Genomic DNA, 13,655 nt, shown 5'->3' with positions numbered 1-13,655 from the left:
AGCAAATTTATGCTGCAGGATAGAAATCACGGTGCTTTAATTGTAGACATTTTGTTGATTTAGGTAGTAAATGTCCAAAAGAGCAGCTTTACTATCGATTCCGCAACGTATAAGTCTAGTCAAATTTACATAGCGGGATATAAGAAGCTTTCTTGAAAATTAACAAAATAAATCAGAGATCAAAATAATATGGGAACTACATATTCACAGGCTATAAGAAGCTTTCTTGAAAATTAACAAAATAAATCAGAGATCAAAATAATATGGGAACTACATATTCATCCAGCAAATGAAGCAACCTTCTCTATTTTATAAAATAAAGGGTTTTCATATAAGTGCAATAGAGTCATAAAACGGGGCAAACTCTTGAGGATATCAAAAGCTGATTTGAAGGTGGTATTTAGATAACAGCTTTCAAACGAGACATTTTATCTCATGAGTAAGTTACAAAGGCAATTATTTTAATCCTCCAAGATAAGATCGGGAGTTCATCTCATAGTTACCCATTCCTTCATTTAAGCTCGAAGTTCCCTGGAATTGATTTTAAGATTACCCAAATTTATTGTTAGAATTTACTCTTTTCAGGCATAATTATTTACTGGTAAAAGCTTTAACGCAATACATTTTCTAAAAGAAGCTATTCCTCTTAATTAGTATATTCTTTTATATTTTTAATCAAAAAGATGTAAATATTTGCAAGTTATCTTTCATATTTGAAGATTTGATGAACAAAGATTTTGAGTGACATTTTTGTGTCTTTGAGTAAATAAGTTTTAACCTTAGCTAATTAAACTTAAATCAGTTTTACGCCTTAACTAATTATTCGGCTCATAGATGACTAATGAAAAACGTGCTTAATTTTATATTTCTTTTAATTATGTCTAACAAATTAGCGTAGCTTAAGGGAAATACTCTTAAATTTTTATTTAAGTTAAGGTAAACATTAAATTTAACGTTTACAATCTTTGAAGAATCTTAAAGTGTTTTCTATCTACTTAGTAAAACTGCCAACACTCTGGAGTCTATTTCACGAAAATTAAGTTTCTGTAAAAGCGACAAACATTTCTTTTAAACATTGTATATAGTATGATGTCTAATGTTGACTACTATATAATAGTTCGCATTAATGCTGTTTATAAACTTGTTTAAATAGGAGGTATCAAGCAATGACATGTTCTATTAATCCGAATTGAAGTAATTATGAAGAATTCAATCAGAAAGAACATAAACATTCTTTAATATGTATTATTTAAAATCTTTAAAACCAGTTTGATTCACTTATTCGTATATGAGTTCCGAGCATTTTTGTTTAACCTTACTTCACAATTCAGATTTTTTTTTAATTAATTGTCTCATCCACATTTCCATTTTTTTCCCATTCTTTGAAGACACAATAAAAAATATTTATATATTTCAAAAGTAAGAAAACTTTTAACACAGGTTGATATCATACTCATAAATATCTAGAGGAGAAAAAAGGTCGGTTGAGGTTGTCTTACCTAAAATAAGCTTATATACTATTCGCTTTGAAGTGAATTTGACCAAAATTGAAATGAGTGGTTCCAACAACACAGAACATTAAAATATATGATGAAATGGGTAAGAAATACGATGCAATTTTCAGCGTTTCATCAAAATTCCAATTTTGAAATTCATTTCGATAATTGCCAAATGATGCCAGTTTATTTGTTGTTGGTGGTGGTCACTTGCTTATTATTTCGTGCATAGAGAGATTCTTAGAATAAAGAATGGGTGTCGAATTTTCGAAAAATAATCATGCATGTTAAAAAATCGTAAAATAATTTAATTAATTCATTTAACGCAAAATCAAAAGCATAACATTGGTAGCACCAACTTTTCCGATTTAAAAATATAGTTTAAAAATACTATGTAACTTACCCGTTTCAGCCTTTCTTAGGCTTATACGTAATTTTTTCTTAATTTCATTTTTATCTCTCTCTCTGTCTCTCCTTTTTATTATTTATTTGCATTCCTTTGCTAAGTTTGTTCGGTTTTGTCAACAGCATCTGAATACTTGATGCGATTTATGGGATTATTTATTGTCATGCTGAAATATGCATACCATATTTCATAACATTTAAAAACCAAATTATTATCCAATTTAATCCTTTTTAACAGATAAAGTCATTAATATAATCTGTAATCTTTTTATATCACAACCTTGAATTGAGTGCAGAATAAAATCGATTTTTAGAGATTTCCTCTGCATCTGCCTAACACATTAACATAGAATTCGAAAACCGTTATATGGTTGGTAATGTTTTGGATTCATTAAAATTCGTTACCATTTCTCACGCTTTTTTTTCCCGCCAACTGATTTGAATGCATAACTAAGAAAAAGAGCCTTTGCATTAAGTTTCAACAACTAATGGCCAATACACGGATTCCTTAACTTCCTTTGGCGAAAACTTTGCTAAAGTACACATAATACTCACTTTCTTGATCGACGGAGGTGTCCTGTGGGGCTTAATCCCGCAGCCACATTCTCCAGGCCATTTTCTAAATTTATTAATTTATATATACACAGAAATGAATCATTTTTTCTTTTACTTTGGAGCTGCATATGGTATTTCATTGCAGAAATATGGAATCATTTATTAATTTATACGTACACAAAAAATGAATCATTTTTTTACTTTGGAGTTCCATATGGTATTTAATTTCAGAAATATGGAATCATATGGAGCTCTGAAGTAAAAAAAGGATTCATTTTTGTGTACATATAAATTAATAAATTTAGAAAATGACTCCATATGATATTTTATTTCAGAAATCATATATATTAATGCTTTTGTTTATTGAAAAAGAATTAAATAAGATAATAATTTAGTTTTTAAATGTTAGGAAATATGCTATGCATATTTTAGCATGATATTTATGATTTTTTGCACAGCAAAATTCATCACAAGTTGGTTTTATATGAAAAATTCGGGGTCAGTTTTTCAAAAACTCCCTTAATTAGAAATATTCACAGAACTAAATTTCTTATTCGTATTCTTTTGTCTAATAAACAAAAACACAAAGTCAATAGCATATGTGACGCCATTATCGGTATTTTATGTAATTTGACACAATTATCAAACCCAAACACATAGGTGGTGCTAGTTTATTGTTAAATAGAAAAATATTTTTAGAAGAGCATGGAGAACGCTCTTCTAAAGCATCTATGTATATGACTTATGAAGCATACTCTCGGCATGCGATTCGCGGTTGCGCAAGGGTCTATGCGATTGCGTGCTATGTGAATGTTCCCTTTCTTTTTTATATTACAAAACTAAAATTTTGCGAGTTACTGTTAATTTTGCTGTTAATGGCGTCTGTTGTATAATTGTAATCTGATAAATATTTTGCCAAATTTTTGTAATAATTTTATTTATTTCAATCTGACTTCATATAATAAAGATTGAGTGCCATATTTTCCGAAAATACTAATATAAGTTTAAAAATGTTTATATAATAGGACAGATTTTTTATATTTTTAATTTAACGAAAAGCAACAAAAACATAAACTTTGGTGGCCTGACACTCAATTGAGAGAGATATTTTTCAAAATGCAGAATAAAACTTAGTTTCTTTTCAATAAAATAAATAAAAATGAAGGAGACAGAAAGAAAGAAAATTAAATTTAACTTATTAAATGTTCATGTTTACTGACGTAGTGCTATGGAGTTCGTTCCCAGGCTGTGTTTCGCAAATATTTATTTCTCAAATTTTAATTAAATATATTTTAAATTTTTAAATCAAATATATTTTAACTTTATAAATCAAATATATTTTAATTTTATAAATCAAATATGTTACGAATTTATTTATCAGTATTTTTTTACATTTCAAATTCATATTGTTAATAATTTTATTCCTTATTTAAAATTTTAAGAAAATTATAAAAACCTTTTTTTTTTTTACATAATATTTTTAATGTGTTATTATAATTTAAATTTTTAGTACCAATGAAAACTTTTAATTTTGCGTGTAATTTTATTAGTTTAATGTGGTTTGCATAAATAGGTATATTTTTATAAAATGAGAGCAAAATTCATTTTAAGATTTTCTATCATTGCATATAATTTGAAAGATAAAAAACATTTATGTTTTTTTAAAAAAAAAAGCCAGAAGTAGTTGTGTTTAACTTAAAAACTTTTAAATTAAGGAAATTTTCAATATAAGGGGAAAAATATGATTTTCATAACTCGGAGTTTTAATCATTTATTTATTGGCTTGTCACTTTTTTAAATTAAAAATCAAGTATTTTTTTTACATTTTAAATTATTTTAATGAATAATTAATGCTTTAAGACGTAATTTTTTTTTCACTATGCACATTGATACATACAAAAGAAGAAGCTAACAAATTATGTTCATTAATTTCAAATATTTATTTTAAAAAAGTAAAAGATCTGGTTTAAATTAAAAAGTTTTTCTTTTTCTTTAATGCTGTTATACTTCGGGAAATGGTTTAGTAACTCATCAGCAAGTACATTTTGTCAACTTAAATAATTTATTTTTAAACTATAAATTTTTAGAAAAAATATGAAATTCTTTTCCTTATAGTTTTCATTTCCAGAAGGAAGAAAACATTAAAAGATTTTAACAAAGTGCTAGGTGTAAAAAAAACAACAAAAGTTTAAAAATTACAGCGTTTTGTAAATAATTTTTATTTCTTTAAATAATCACCAGATGGCAGAACCAGTCAAAAGTTTGATTCAGTTCAAAACATTGAGACATTAAAAAACAACAATGGTTGCTCTCACCTTCTCCACGTGCCAAATAGCGAGCAAAATAAAGAAGTGAATATCTTGAATAACTTTTGTATAATTATTGGATTTTCAAGTACTAAATCTTAATCCTTATGAATCGAAAGTTAACTTTAATATTCTAATTAACTAGATCAGAAGATATTTTTAAATAAAGAAACATTCTCTGAATAAACATATCAATTTTCAATTTAAAATTTCTTTACTATTGTTGAATAAATTATAGAATAAGTAGTTATTAAAAAAATTTTTTACATGGACTCAACTCACAATGAAATTTATATATTATTTTTTTTCCAGTGTTCAATTAAAAATTCTTTTATCTTCCGATAAAAGAATTTGAATTGAGTGCAAAAATATTTCGATTCGCTAGGAAAATTTTAGAGATGCAATGAAATGCGAAGTTAACACTAAAGGACATAAGTGTCGTAGGGGTAAAATTTTTGAGGAAGACAAAATTAAAATACACAGTCACAATAGTTCTCTAACATAAGAAACAATTTCTTATATCTGGAAAAGATAAATTACTTTTATCTCATTCTTGTTTTTAGCTTAGTTGAATATAAATGAATAATGATTCATGAAAATTTTGTTTATTTGTCAGAAATATCGAAGGGCGACTTTTAGAGATTTCGAATTATTGAGAAAATATATACCCATCGTCCCCCTCCAACCAACGATGCCCTCGATAAGGGGTCCAAACTTTTGATTCCTCTCCAGCATAAACTATTGGAACAGCACATTCCAGATTGCGGCTATATCCCATTCATATTTTAAGGGTCAAGATTCCAAACTCTCGAGAAAAAGGCTTTTTTTTTTTTTTGAGTAAGTACGTTTTTATGCCTGATTTCGTACCTTAAAATATAATCTGCTCTAATTAATTAGCATTATTTATTAGACACTTGAACCATTATGAATGAGTTCCAGAGAGCTTAAGATCCAATCATTAGATCAAAAGTTATTAAGTGTTTCACTTTATTTTGCACACTGTACACTTTACCAATTTTGATTAATTTGAAAAAAAAAAGAAGAACATTAGATATTCTGCAAATATGCATACGTATACAAATGCTATCAAAAAGCTTTGTAAAAAAATTTAATTAAAATCAAACACAATATTGAGAGCATGGGTGAAACCAACATTGGTAATTCAAAAAGCATGCGTTATCCCTTTTATTATGTGCCGCAGTGGACTGACTGATCGTAAAGACACGGTTCCCAGTAGAACACCGAAATCAAGCTTCACTGGCTGCGGTTAGTTAGGCGGTGGATGACAACTTTGATCAGTCTGCAAAGGGACCGAGATTGGGCGGTATCGGGTTTTCGACCGTGAAGTGCTAGACTTCGCGAGCAGGTCGTCGGGCTACTAAAACAGGAGAGCTATCACTTCTACAGAAGAACAAAATTGTGATGGCATGTCTTCGGATCATTCTTAGGGATCCAGATTGTCGCTAATCGTCTTAATCGAATATCTTCAAATAATTAAAAGCTTACTAAACAATTTAAAACTTTAGTAGCATTTTTATTTTAGTATGAAGAAAAATAAAATGTATTACTTATTGATAGTTATAATTGATTTACAGCAAACTTTACCTTGATTGCTAAGTGAGTATTTACCACACATTCTATTACAACCTTCTATAGAACTAATTAGTCCTGCAGTGGACTGATCGTTAAGACACGGTTCCCAGCAGATCACCGAAGTCAAGCATCACTGGTTGCGCTCAGTATGCGGGTGGGTGACCACTAGGATCAGCCTGCGTAGGGACCGAAGGTGTGCGGTATTGGTCCTCCTTAAACTGTTCTACCGTAAAGTGCTCGACATCGTGTGCAGGTCGTCGGGCTACCGAAGCGGGGTGCCATCCCCTCTGCCGAGGATCAAAATTGCGATGGCATGTCCTCGGATCATCCTCAGGGATGTTTCCCGGACCGTCGCCAATAGCCCATTGTGCAGCTCTAGTGCGACGTAAATGAACAAAAACAACAATAGAACTGATTAGAATAAGTAAGCGGAAGTGCAATTTGGTTACTATGGGAATTGTTACGGCTAAGATCTATCCAGTTTTATCACTGGTTTTTAAAAGACTCCTGGCTATATACAAAAGAAAAAAAAAGAATTAAAAAAAGAGGGTTTAGTTCCGCTCTTAGCTTATTTGTGCAAAAAATGTGAATCGTGATAGTGCATTTATTCTACAAGCCAGAAGACTCAAACTTTACGATTTTGGGGCCTTAATGAAAAAAATTCTTTAATACCACTTAAAAAAATTTTCTGGACGTTGCTTGTTAAGAATGTTATCATTCATAATACATTCATAACTGTTGTAACTCATACATACAATGATTTTTATCTTCCTAACATAACTAAATTACTTTTTGTAAATGTATTTTCATAAGAAACGAATAAATTTTTGTTTATTGTTGTTGTTAATATACGTCGCACTAGAACTGCACAATGGGCTATTGGCGACGGTCTGGGAAACATCCCGGAGGATGATCCGAAGACATGCCATCATAATTCTGATCCTCTGCGGAGGGGATGGCAACCCCGCTTCGGTAGCCCGACGACCTGCGCGCGAAGTCGAGCACTTTACGGTAGCACAGCTTAACGAGGACCAATACCGCACACCCTCGGTCCCTACGCAGACTGATCCAAGTGGTCACCCACCCGCACACTGACTGCAGCCAGTGATGCTTGACTTCGGTGATCTGCTGGGAACCGTGTCTTAACGATCAGTCCACTGCGGGACAAATTTTTGTTTAAACTTGAGCAATAAAAAGAATGGGAATCACTCCAGCTAAAACAATTCGCCGATCCTGCACTGGTAACTTTATTGCAGCAAGTAGCTAAAGAGCTGGGTAGACACGCGTGTACATTCATCTTTATCAACAAAAGGGAATGTCCCCAAATCGGCAGTGCATGCCGCCAGAAAACAAGTAATTGCGAAGTCGCCAACGGCGTCAAAGCATTTACGTACGACCTTTTGATGGTAATCGGCATGAAATCAACGCATGACCTACAGCTGACAGCCGGAAATACAAGCACGTTAAGCAAATTGATAGTCAAAATACAGAGAGGTACAGAGGCCAAAATACCAGCAAAAATCTGAGGGCTGTCTTTTTAAAAAAGGTTATCACCTCTAATGTAGTAGATAAAGTTTTTTTTATTTTTATATTGAATTTTTATCTTAAGATTTTGTCCATATCCAAGAGGTCGTGAGTTCGACCCTTGCCGGCCGAAGACATGTAGTAAATGGTGACTGATGCACGTTAAACCTGTCAGGTCACAAAGTCCTCCATGTTCCTATAACAAATCATACTTCCAGGTACTGAATCCGAGATTGATAATTTTTTGGTTCAAATCAAAATTAAGATCTGTGGATGAATTAATGGGTCCCCCTATAAATGGGCTGTGATGTATGTGTGCGACAGAAGTTTAATTCTTGGCCGTAGATGGCGTAACTGGAAAACAAGAAGTGCACCCCTTGCCTTAATGGCATAAGACAACAACAAAAAATCTAAGATGTTGTTGTTGTCTTAATGGCATACGACATCATAGGATTTTTTTTGTTTTTAACAAAAACCCCTCTGAACACAAATTGCTTCCTTTCTTACATAGTAAAAACTCACATTCTTTAACCTTCAATTAAGAATGAAAACTTAATCAATGCTTACCTGAAGCTACCTTGCTTAATATGTTTTTTCTGTTACTAACTGCTTTCATAGTCAAAATAGTTTAGTAATTTACCAATGAAGCAATAAAAAGATTTTGTTACTTACGCAACTTACAGTTCATGATCTTAAATTTCATAGGTTCTTTCACAGTGTTTGCTTTCAAAGTACATAAATAATCAATAAACTTTGTCATAGAGATACATGTTGAGAATGAGATTGTTTCTGGATCACATTCAAAATTTGTATAGTTGTCTATAGTCACATCAGGAATGAACTTGTAAGACATTTTTAAATGGGCATCCTTTCAGAGAGCACATTTTAAATAGTAAGTAATAAAGTCAGTTAAGTAGTAAAGTAAAACTTAGTAAACAGTAAGGAAGTGCAGTAAAACTTAGCTAAAAAAGTAAAACTGCCCCAAATTCAGTCATAGTAGTTTGGCCATTCTGGCCCTTTACCCATTCATCATGTAATCAAGATACTTGTGGTCTTTGAAATCAAGAAATAAAAAAAAAGTTAATAAGTGGGCATATTATCCAATAAAAATCATCAGGGATGACTCAATATTGTACATGAAAATAAATAAGAATAGGGAAATTAATGAAGGTCTTCATAGGTAGATTTAAAACTTTATCAAATCCCAGCAAAAACAAATCAGCAGGCAAAACAGTGGAAAAGTTCTTGTAGCCAGCAGCTAAAGTGCTAGGCAGGTACACTGATGCAGTCACTTCTAACTGTACTAAAGTGAATGGCTGGCCTTCTGCTGACACAACAGTGCAGGCCAGTGGACGGCCAGCTGTATAGGAGCCAGCAACTGGAAAGTAGTCATCACAAGCCCACCACTTTTTGACGGTGACCAGTACCTGTTCAAAGCTTAACCTATGCTTGAAGGCCAGCAATCCGATTTCACCCACCATTCCGTAATCTGGATACAGAGGTCATTGACCAGTCTATATTTAGATGAGGGGGGATCAGAAATTTTTTTAGATTCCATTTTTATCCTAGGACCTTAATAATAAAAAAATTTATGAACTGAATCTAGAGTTATGAGTACTTGTTTTTACAATTTATTTCAAGCACATGCTCTCAGTCATTTTATTAAGATAGAAATCGTAAGAAATGCTGAATTGAAGCAGCCTTACCTAATTAGCCTCGCTGCCCTACATATTCAAATTTTTTAAGTAGTCAAAATATGTGATTGCTCAATATTAATACTTTGTTACCTCAGCATTAATTTATGATTAATATATTCCTCATTAAAAATGCTATCTTAAGATTATTCTAATATACATAAAAAAAAGTATTTCAAATTCTACCAGGAATGCTATACAACAAACTACACAAGTTTATCAAATGCAAATATAAAATTGATAACCTATAAATAAGACATAAAGTAACTGACATACAAAACAAATCTAAACTCTGCAAATTGTTCTCAGTATACATACGTACAAAAATGAAATTTAAAAGTTTTAATCTACACGACTAATTGATCTAATTTTACAACCTATAAATAAGACATAAAGTAACTGACATACAAAACAAATCTAAACTCTGCAAATTGTTCTCAGTATACATGCGTACAAAAATGAAATTTAAAAATTTTAATCTACATGACTAATTGATCTAATTTTACAACATATATAAAACACAATATATTCAGCTGAAATGTAAATTTTCATTTGAAAAAAGTAGTCAAAATACTTGTTAAGGTACATAATTTTATTCATCAACACAACTAATCATATACACAACTACTATAATTACACAAAATTACAGCAGTAACAAAAATATCTATTTTACAACATTTTTTCTTTTATTCCTTCCTCCATTTCTATCAGCAGCAGTCCTCAGCCAGCTCTTCACAAAAAGTTCAACATCAGCTTGTTTTGCAATTTTCGTTGCTGGGTTCTGCCAGACTGCCACTATAATAAACATTTGATTAGTTCAGTATGAGCAAAATCATAATTCTATTTTTAACAAGACAGTTATAATAAAAGTTTATGCTGAAAGAAAGAAGAATTACTTCACTTTAATACTCTAAACAAATGAGTTATTAAATTATGAGATATATAAATATACTAATAGAGATTTACTAACAGACTTCTTGAAGTGAATTCAATTTTTTTTAAATTAATGGCAGGTAATATGCCTTCACAGGCCTTGAATCAATCCCATACAATCATTGTTCTGAATAATCAGGGTGGTCACTCAAATCAGGTTTCGGATTTTTCCAGGTAAAAATCTTAAAATTTCCAGGTCAGCATGATTTTTTCTTATGAAGTGTATGATACGTACCAGAAAAGTGCCAATATTATAAAGTATATTATTTAAAATGTTATTCTAACAATTTGGCGAAATTTATTTTTTAATGTTTTAGTACAACATAAATTTTTAAAAAATTAAGACATATATATAAAATAATATGCTTAGATAAACGAACTATGTGTTGACGAACTACCTTACCTTAATATTGTCAATATTAAGGTAAGATATCGGGCTATGTGTTGAAACAGAATATTGACTTCGAATTTCCTCATTTTAAAGCTAATAAACACACTATTATATATATATGTTTTTATAGAATAAATTTTTTTCTCTTAATATCTTACTTAAAGCGGTTTTTTCTCAAAGTGTACTAAATGGCAAATACAGAATGGGCACAAAAGCCTTGCTCAAGTATTATTTAATACATTTTCATTAATCAAAATAAAACTATTCAAGGTAATTTTATATCAATAAATTTTTATATATATGGTGGCTTCCAAAAGTGTTCGTAAACTTATGACTTGTATTGAAATAGGGCCACTATTAATTAAAATGAATATTTCAGAATGAGTATTTAATAATAAGATGTATAATCTATTCAAAGTAAAATTGCATGGAATGTTTTAAAAACGAACTAAAAGTTTATTTTTAAGAAATCAATAATAAAAAAGTAACAAAAATTTTACCTCAAACATTTAAATGTTTTGGATTTTAGAATTAAAAATGTCTATTGCTTTAAATTTTTTTATTTAGTTATTTTTCATTTCTTCATTTGCAATTTAATATCAAACTTAATAGCAAAATTATATTTTAATTTTTACTTGCGAACTCTGTAATATTTTCTTGTCATTTGAAAACGGCTTATAGTCGTAATAAAACAATAAACATTTAAAGTTGATTATTTGTCAACATAAGAGTTACATCATTAATGAATATTGCTAAATTAAATTAGATGTCTACAAAATAATATATTTAATTTCTTTATTTCATCGATGAAAATTACTAACTAGAGAACAATAAAATTGAATCTCTCTTTAAAGTTATCTTTTTGGCCAAGTTTTTTGAAGCAATTAAAAAAAAAAACTTTGTGTCCTGCTTCTATCAGGTATGGAACAGATTTTATTACATTTTGTGAACTTTGTTTCTTGTATGAGATACTGTTTTCATCGATTGTAAAGGGGGAAGTTCTTTCTAGGTTAGAATGTCTATCAGGCTTTGCTTGCATATTCTTTTCGTTGAGATTCATTTTGGGCATTGCATTTTAATTTTTTTTATCTTTATTTGCATCCTTATGAAATGTAATCATTTCACGAATGATGACGTTTTAATTTTTTCTTGAGAGTACAATAATTCTTAACATTCTTTTTTCATGTTGCTTATGCTGATTGTTTTAGTAACAGAGAAACCTCTTTTCCACTGACGCATGAAAAAATGCACAGGAATCAGCCAGTGAATTTGTAAAATCTGTAATGTTTTCATAATTTCATCACTGTGTAGGAAAAAATAGAATTTATATGTCGAATTTGGTAATATAAGATGATATATGGGATATTTTTTTCAAATTGTTAACCCCTAACTTCAGCGTTTGAGTTAATTCGGGCGTGCTAAACAGGTCAAACTCTGCAAACTCGAGATAATTCGAACAGCGTAGTACTATATGCTGCCATAATTTGTCACACTAAAATTTAATCGAGAATTGAAAATAACCATGTGAAAGCTAAAAAAAAATCTTTTTACTGATATTTATCATTTACATAGGATTGAAAGCTTCAAAACTTATTTATTCTAGAATAAAATATAGAATAAAATATACCCACACAGACTATAACTACGCTAAGCAACCCATTCAAATCTTCAGGTACTGTCGGTTGGACTGGTTTAAATTAAGAATTGGGCTGACTGACATTACCAAAAACACTAATCCAATTAATATCACCAGTGAGGATGAACTTGACAAATTCATAGAACAAAGCACCATTGATATACAAACAGTCTGCAGTAATAGTGAAAGGAAACATAAACCGAGAACAGGTGTGAAGAACTTTTGGTGGACTACACAGCTTAATATAATGAGGAAAAAAGTAAGGGCAGCAAGAAGACACTATCAAGGTCCGCAGGAAGAGGAAATTAGAAACCACTCAAATATCAAATATAAACAAACATCTGCAACATACAAACGACTAATCCAAATTGAAAAAAGAGAGGCTATCGAAAATTACATAATCAAACTCACAGATAATTTTACATTCGGCAAACCATACAAAATTGCCAGAAACATAGATGACAGAAAGACACCAGGTGTTCTTACTAAGCTGCAAAATGGCGATGTCTCGACAAACTTTAAGAAATCGATAATAAACATATTAAGTTATCACTTTCCATTCACGCCTATTCAAGATATAGAAGTAAAGCAGAAAAACAGCACTACCGAAGAATTTATAGAGGCCGAGATAGAGAGCGACATCAAGACACAGAAGAGAGGGAAAGCCCCAGGATGTGATGGAATAACAGCAGAGGTCATCCATGACTTATTCTATGCTGATAAAAAATGGTTTACTACTCTTATAAATAAATGCTTAACCTTAGGCCACTTCCCAACATCATGGAAGAAAGTTAAAATCTGCCTCATACAAAAGAAAAATAGAGATCCTGCCCATCCCCAAAACCACCGACCAATATCATTACTACCGGTCTGGGGCAAAATACTGGACAAACTGATCACGCAAAGACTAGTATTTTATTTGGAAAGCAACAAACTACTGGACAATCAACAATTTGGATTCAGAAAGGGACGAGGAACAGAAGATGCCCTGAAAGAAGTGGTCAATTATATCAACATAGCTAAACTTGAGGGTAAACATACGGAAAAACGCCAGGGGCATTAAAAACGCCTTCAATAACGCAAATTGTTATATACTCAAAACTGAGCTTAATACTTAATAAA

The 13,655-nt window shown here is 30.8% G+C and overlaps 1 long non-coding RNA gene across 1 annotated transcript in view; it reads right to left on the bottom strand.

The window, feature by feature from the left end:
- Positions 1–10,150: 10,150 nt before the first annotated feature.
- Positions 10,151–13,655, bottom strand: part of LOC107457481 (uncharacterized) — a 40,690-nt gene continuing 37,185 nt past the window's right edge. Inside the window, exon 7 of the long non-coding RNA XR_001585835.4 lies at positions 10,151–10,368. This is a non-coding gene — a long non-coding RNA (uncharacterized lncRNA). The remainder of the gene's footprint in view (positions 10,369–13,655) is intronic.

Source organism: Parasteatoda tepidariorum, chromosome X1, assembly GCF_043381705.1.
Source record: "Parasteatoda tepidariorum isolate YZ-2023 chromosome X1, CAS_Ptep_4.0, whole genome shotgun sequence".
NCBI lineage: Eukaryota > Metazoa > Arthropoda > Arachnida > Araneae > Theridiidae > Parasteatoda > Parasteatoda tepidariorum.
This window is presented reverse-complemented; position numbering and strand designations above follow the sequence as displayed.